A 7,023-nucleotide genomic window follows, 5' to 3' on the forward strand; every position below is an offset into this window, starting at 1 on the left:
GCCCCGCCCCGCCCGTATGTCGGCGCTGCCCAATCGGGAGAAACGCTGCCTGCGTGTGGGCGGGGCTTGGAGCTCGCGAGAGGGACTGTCTTCCCGGCCCCGGCATGCCCAGCGCCTGCGGCGCCCCCAGTCAGCGGGTTGCGGTCCAGCGCCCACCCCGACCCCGGCCGCGGCCCGGCCCCGGCATGCCCAGCGCGCAAACCGCGGCCTGGAGGGGAAGGCGTTGGGCGAGGCTTCTCCACGCAGTCGCGCGGGGCTGAGTCCGCGGAGCTCGGAGAGGTGCAGGCGCGCCTCCCTCCCCGCACCTCCTCGGGGAACCCGCACTGCCTTTGGAACCTTTCCTCGGTGAAGACCCCTCCTCCAGTGCCCTCGGAAGCGGGGAATGGAGTAGAGGCGCCCCCGGCCGTCCCCCGGTCTCGGGAGGAGCGCCGCGTGGGGCCTCGGCCTTGTCAGGGCTCCGGTTCCTAAGCGGGGCCCACCCGGGTGACCGGGATCATCCGGTTTTAAGTTGGTCTGAACGGTCTCTTCCTGGCAGTGCCAAGCTCAGTGTCTGATTGAACCCGGGGAGGGAGGAGAATCCTGGGGGACGTCCTTAGAGTCCTGCTTGGGTTTGAGAGGAGCCAGACCAGAGGCGAGATGGCGGTGAGAGGAGGAGCGGTGGTGATGAGACACGAGGGGCCGGATTTGGGGCCGGATGGCAGGCGAAGTGTTCAGGGTCCTGGGGGCCAGGCTACAGAGAGCATCACCCCTACTGATTGCAGGCCGGTGTCCCCCGAATTCATGTGGGAGCCCTGACGCCCAGCACCTCCGTCGGTGACTAGTTGGAGGTGGTTGGTTGGAATGAGGCTGATAGAGCGGCCCTGTCCGATCGGCCGTGTCCTTTTGGGAAGACGAGGGTAGGGCTGTGTGACACAGGGTCCTGACCTACGGAGACCTCCGCAGACCCACCCTGCAGACACCCTGACCGCTGCAGACACCTGACCGCGCACTCCCGGGCTCCAGCGCTGCGAGGGAATGCATTTCTGTTTAAAAGGGGTTTTAAAATCGTGGGGGCTAAAATAAAATATTAATACTTTCCCTCCCACCGTTTAACTTCTAGACTGGGCTAATTAATCAGATGGACAGAGAGACAGATTAGCAGGAGAAAGTCAAAGTTTAATGTACATTCCCACGGGGAATTCACCTAGGCATGATAATTCCATGAAAATTCCAAAGACAGGGAGGCGACATTGGGTATATAAGACACTATTTGGACAAAGGAGGGAGGAGGAGTGGGTGGGAACGGGGATTAGATTTCAGAAATGAGAGTGGCCGGTTTATAGGGAGTTGAAGAGCAGAACACACATGGCAGGCAAATCCTTGCTAGGCAACTCAGAAACAATGAGACACAGGATCTCCAGTTAACAGGCACCTGCCTGCGCCCTCTTATTTACCATATTTAATTTAAGTTAGGCTAAGCAGCAGCCCAACAACTCCTTCCTGAAGCAGGTTTCTCTGAATTTCTTGGGCAGGGAAGGGGGGAGAGTGAAAGGCTTGTTTCTATAAACCACTTACTGGAGAGTATTATGCTGAGCGAAATAAGCCAGTCAGAGAAAGACAAGTATCACATGATCTCACCCATTTGTAGAATCTAATGAACCCAATAAACTGATGACCAAAAATAGACCCAGACACATAGCAGCATGAGCAAGCTGTTGAATCTCAGAGGGAAGGCAGGGGAGGGTGTGTGGGAAGAGATCAACCAATGAACTTGTATGCATAACCCAGGACACAGGCAATGGGGTGGTGAGGGCCTGGTGGGGTGTGTGGGGGGGACACGGGGGGGGGGAGGATAGGAGTGGGCTGGAAGAGTTAATGGGGAAAATGGAGGACCTATGTAATACTTCCAACAATAAACAGTATCCCCAAAAGGCAGCTTCAGGTGGCAAAACTTTGGTCCCTTCCCAAAGAAATTGCTGAGATGGCTGCTGCACTGGGCTGGGGAGCAGCCTGCTGTCCTGCTGCTGCACTCTTACCCCCTGCACACCAGGGACACTAGGAACTCCGGGTGGCTGCCCGCCTCTGCTGTCAGTGGAATCTCGCCGTCGCTGCCTCTGTGCGTTGCTGGCAAGGCGGTGAGTGCATTGGCGAGGTCCTGGCCTGTGCTTCTAGGCTGCTCCTCGAGTGGCCAAGGGAGAGTCAGCACCTACCAAGGCAGGGAGTGGCTGAGGAGCAACTGATCTGGGTAGTCTGGCCTCCGCATGGACCGTGTTATTTTTTCACAGCCTTTCCTTCCTGTCCTGCCTGCCCCTGGGTCACCACAGGCAGAGGCCATGTGATGACGCACCTACTGCTTGGGACTTGGCCCTGCACCTTGCTTTGACCCGTGGAATATGAGGTGACGTTATGTAAGCAACTTCTGAAAGAGCAGGTTCCGAGTGTCTGCTCCCTGAACTGCCCTGCAGGCAGGGGGCCTGGGAAGATGCCGGGGCTGGCCAGCAGACCCTGAGCAACGGATGAATGGGTTACTCCAACACAACGTTCGCTGTGAAAGAGAGGCTAAGGGACGGCCTGGCTATAGCAACCAGGCAGCCTCGACTACCTGTCTCGTTAGCCTTTTATTGTAACTGCAGTTTGAGATAAAGTTTATCTTTAGATACAATCAGTAGGGTGAGTAATCTTGGAGGACACATGTGTTTACATTGTCCTCTAGGCAAGGGCATCCAAGGATTAAGCGTAAGCATTTTAGTAAACACCAGGGTCTGCATGTGCACAGACTTGTTTGGAAAGGTCAGCTAACTAGGGGCACCGCCTTTGGCATGCCCCTGAGTCGGAATTCCGATAAACAGGGCAGGCAGCCTGCCTCACACTTCCCTTTTCTCAGAATGTCCTTCTTACAAACTTTCCAACCAAGTCTCATTTGCACCCTAACAGGAAGATATTTAGGGTCCTCACTGTAGCTCTTCTGATTAATACAGCATGGGTATGAATACAGCATGGGTAGACGTGACCAGCCACCATTCGTATATGAGAATGTCCACTACAATGTTCTGTGATGACAGATATGCTCTATATCTGTGCTGTCCAGTGATATGATGGCCACTGACCACATATGGCTCGTGAGCCCTTGAAATGTGGCTAGTATGATAAAGGCCCTGAATTTTAAATGTTATTTACTTTTTTTTTTAAAATATATTTTTATTGGTTTTTTACAGAGAGGAAGGGAGAGAGATAGAGAGTTAGAAACATCGATGAGAGAGTAACATCGATCAGCTGCCTCCTGCACATCTCCCACTGGGGATGCGCCCGCAACCCAGGTACATGCCCTCGACCGGAATCGAACCCGGGACCTTTTAGTCCACAAGCCGACGCTCCATCCACTGAGCCAAACCGGTCTCGGCAATGTTATTTACTTTTAATTAATTTAGATTTAAATCTAAATAGCCACATATGGCTACCGGATTGGGGCATCTGAAGTTCAGGGGAGAGTCCCAGTGGAGTGGCATATTTGGGATTCATAAGTGTAGAGTTAACATATGTAAGTATGTATGGAACCCTGGCACGTGTATACAAGATTTCAGTGTATGCCTGTTTTTCTGTGGGCAAATATAGTCCATAATTTTGTCAGATTCCCAAAGGGATCTTAGCCCCCAAAGTTGAGAGGATTCCTTGGGCCCCTCAGGGTCCCGGATGTAGCCTGTTTTGTTTCGTTTTTGTTTCGGGAGGCAGGCAGTGTTATGCTCAGAAACCGAATCTGTCTTTGCCAGCAATTCATTTAGCGCAGGTTCACTGTGGGGATTTCACAAGCCAGTAGCATGCAGGATGTCTCTTAATTAGCAAGACATACTCCAAACGACTGACAGATTAATGGCACCATTGTTCCAGGTGAGGGGAGATGGAGGAATCAAGTCCAAATTTAATACGAAACGTGCCTTTTTATACCAGGAGGCGACCAACCGAAGAGGAGGAATGCCTCCCCAGGACAGGACTGAGTGCCCCGGCGGGCTTAGGAGAGGTTTTAGTTAGCAGAGTCCTCGCCCACACCGAACCTCCAGTGGTCTGCACACACTCTCAGTATTTGGGGTCTCAGTGTCCCCTCGCCGCAGCTGCTTCTCCACTTGTTCATCCGAGAGCCCCAGTGGGGGCTCTCAGCAGCTGGGATGCCGACTGCTTATCAACTGACAACAGATGGAGTGGATGTCAGTCATCCACCTCACAAGCGTCCTGAAGAGGAGATTAGGGCTGTGTTGACCTGAGAAGGTCCTCAACCATGTGAGTTGTCTTTGGGTTTCTGACTCCCTTACTCCCTCACGCATTCTAATTCCTTGTCTGCTTCAACCATCTCTGCTCTTCCTCCCCTTGGCCATGCTGGGTGTCCTGCATGACCACAGCAGCACCTATGCCGGTTTGATTCCTGGTCAGGGCACAGGCCCGGGTTGTGGGCCTGATCCCCAGAAGGGGATGTGCAAGAGGCAGCCAATCGATGTTTTTGTTTGTCCTCGCTCTCTTTCCCTCCCTCCCTCTCTACTGTTGTCTTAGCTCAGGCTGAGGGCTTAGACAACAGACATGGGTTTCTCCCAGTCCTGGAGAAAGTCCCAGATCAAGGCACCGGCAGATTCCTCCCTCTTCTTCTCACTGTGACCTCACGTGGGAGAAGGGGCAAAGGAACACTCTGGGTCTTTCTTACAAGGGCCGTCACCCCATTCATGAGGCCCTACCTCCAATGCCACCACATTGGGGGTTAGAATTTAACAAATAAATTTTGGGGGCTATAAACAGTCAGTCTATAGCACATGGTTATGCACTTCTCTGGACTTAGTTTCCACCCTAATAAAAGAGTAATATGCAAATTGACCATCACTCCAACACAAAGATGGCCGCCCCCATGTGGACACAAGATGGCCAGCAGGAGGAAGGCAGTTGCGGGGGGGACCCGGCTAGCAGGGGAGGGCATTTGGGGGCAATCAGGCCAGCAGGGGAGGGCAGTTGGGGGGGACCAGGCCAGAAGGGGGAGGGCAGTTTGGGGGGGACCAGGCCTGCATGGGAGGGCAGCAAGAGAGGACCAGGACAGCAGGGGAGGGCATTTGGGGGCAATTGGGCCGGGAGGGGAGCAGTTAGGTGTCGACCAGGCAGGCAGGCAGGCAAGTGGTTGGGAGCCAGCAGTCCTAAATTGTGAGAGGGATGTCTAACTGCCCATTTAGGCCCGATTCCACACCGGCCAGTCGGACATCTCTAAACGGGCAGTCAGACATCCCTTGAGGGGTCCCAGATTGGAGAGGGTGCAGGCTGGGCTGAGGGACATACCCTCCGAATTTCGTGCACCGGGCTTCTAGTCCTATATAATAAAAGGGTAATATGCAAATAGACTGAACGGCAGAACTGAAAAACCAATCAAAGCATAATATGCTAATGATATGCTATGGCTGCTCAGCTGCTTACTATGACATGCACTGTTCACCAGGGGGCAGACAGTCGCTATGATGTGCACTGACCACCAGGGGGCAGATGCTCCAACTGATAGGTTAGCTTGCTGCTGGGGTCTGGCTGATTGACCTGGACTGAGCAAGATGGGCCAGACATGCCCTGTAGCTCTTCCATCGTCCCTCCCTGGCCGATTGGGCACCGGTGGTGTCCCTCAGCCTGGCCTGCGCCCTCTCACAATCCGGGACCCCTCGGGGGATGTCAGAGCACCAGTTTCAACCCAATCCTGCAGGCCACTCCCCTTGGGAGGGCACCAGACTCAGGGCTCATGGCTGGCGAGTGCTGCTGTGGCAGTGTGAGCCTCTCCTGATCTGGACTGATTGGGCATGAGCCTGCGGCAGGCACAGTGGGGCTTGGATGAGCAGGAGCGGCAGGTAGGAGCTGCAGGCAGCTTTGGACTGTGGGTTTTGGCCCGATCCCTGCAGGCCACCCAGAGGGACCCCACCCATGCACAAATTCGTGCACTGGGCCTCTAGTTTACTAATAGGATTAGTAACTCCTGCCTTTGAGAGTGGTACAGAGCTTGGCACTTAGTAGGTGTTCATTTAACAATAGCTACTTTTATCACTGAATTGGGCTCTAATTAGATATTGACTATGGGCTCTTTGAAGACAACAGTTCTATCTTTTCCTTGATTTTCTGGTAGAAAAGATCCACAGTCCCTTATTTGGAATTCTGAAATGTAAAAATTCTAAAAACGGAAAGGGGCGGCTAGGCCTGTTTCCTGTAGGTTCAGTGGACCGCGAGACTGAAGTGGTGAGGCGCCAGCGTTGTCTACTGAGCTTTCCCAGGCGTGAGCAGCTATGTCGTCAGCTTTTCGGAAGGCAGCCGTCCTGACAGCGGGAACACCGAGAGCGAAGCCAGCCTGGCTTTTGAAAACATCTGGGCCTGCTGGAGAAAAAGAAAGATACAAACTTCGTGCAAATGACTCCTGGAAAAAGCAGGAATACCTCAGAGCTCTTCGAAAGAAAGCTCTTGAAAAAAATCCAGATGAATTCTACTATAAAATGACTCGAGTTAAACTCCAGGATGGAGGTCATGTTATCCCGGAGACGAAGGAAGAAGTAACTCCAGAACAGCTGAAACTGAGGAGAACTCAGGATGTCAAATATATGGAAATGAAAAGGGTTGCGGAAGCTAAGGAAATCAAAAGACAAAGAGCTCCACCTGCTGGATTTCCAGAGGAAGCAACAGAATAAGCATGTGTTCTTTTTTGACACTAAAAAGGAAGTTGAACGGTTTGACATTGCAACTCGCCTGTGAACTGCCCCAGAATTAGTGGACAGAGTCTTTAATAGACCCCCCGCCCCCCATAGAGACCTTGCAGAAGGAGAAATGAAAGGAGTTCCTCATCAGACTCGACTTAAGCGGATAGCTAAAGAAAGGCAAAAGCAATATAACTGCCTGACACAGCGGATTGGACACGAGAGGAAGTTGTTCGTCATTGCACAGAAAATTCAAACACGCAAAGACCTTCTGGATAAAACTCGGAAGGTGAAGGTGAAGAAAGAAACGGTGAACTCCCCTGCTGTTTACAAATTTCAGAGTCGCCGGAATTGTTGA

At 52.9% G+C, this 7,023-nt stretch overlaps 1 pseudogene across 1 annotated transcript; it reads left to right on the plus strand.

Annotated features, from left to right (window-relative positions):
* The first annotated feature begins 6,263 nt into the window (after window positions 1-6,263).
* LOC308517004 (putative U3 small nucleolar RNA-associated protein 11) lies at window positions 6,264-7,023 on the plus strand (annotated as a pseudogene). Its single transcript has one exon. The product of its transcript is annotated as a putative U3 small nucleolar RNA-associated protein 11 (transcript).

The sequence above is a fragment of the Myotis nattereri genome, assembly GCF_964212035.1.
Source record: "Myotis nattereri genome assembly, chromosome: 3".
NCBI classification, from domain to species: Eukaryota; Metazoa; Chordata; class Mammalia; order Chiroptera; family Vespertilionidae; genus Myotis; species Myotis nattereri.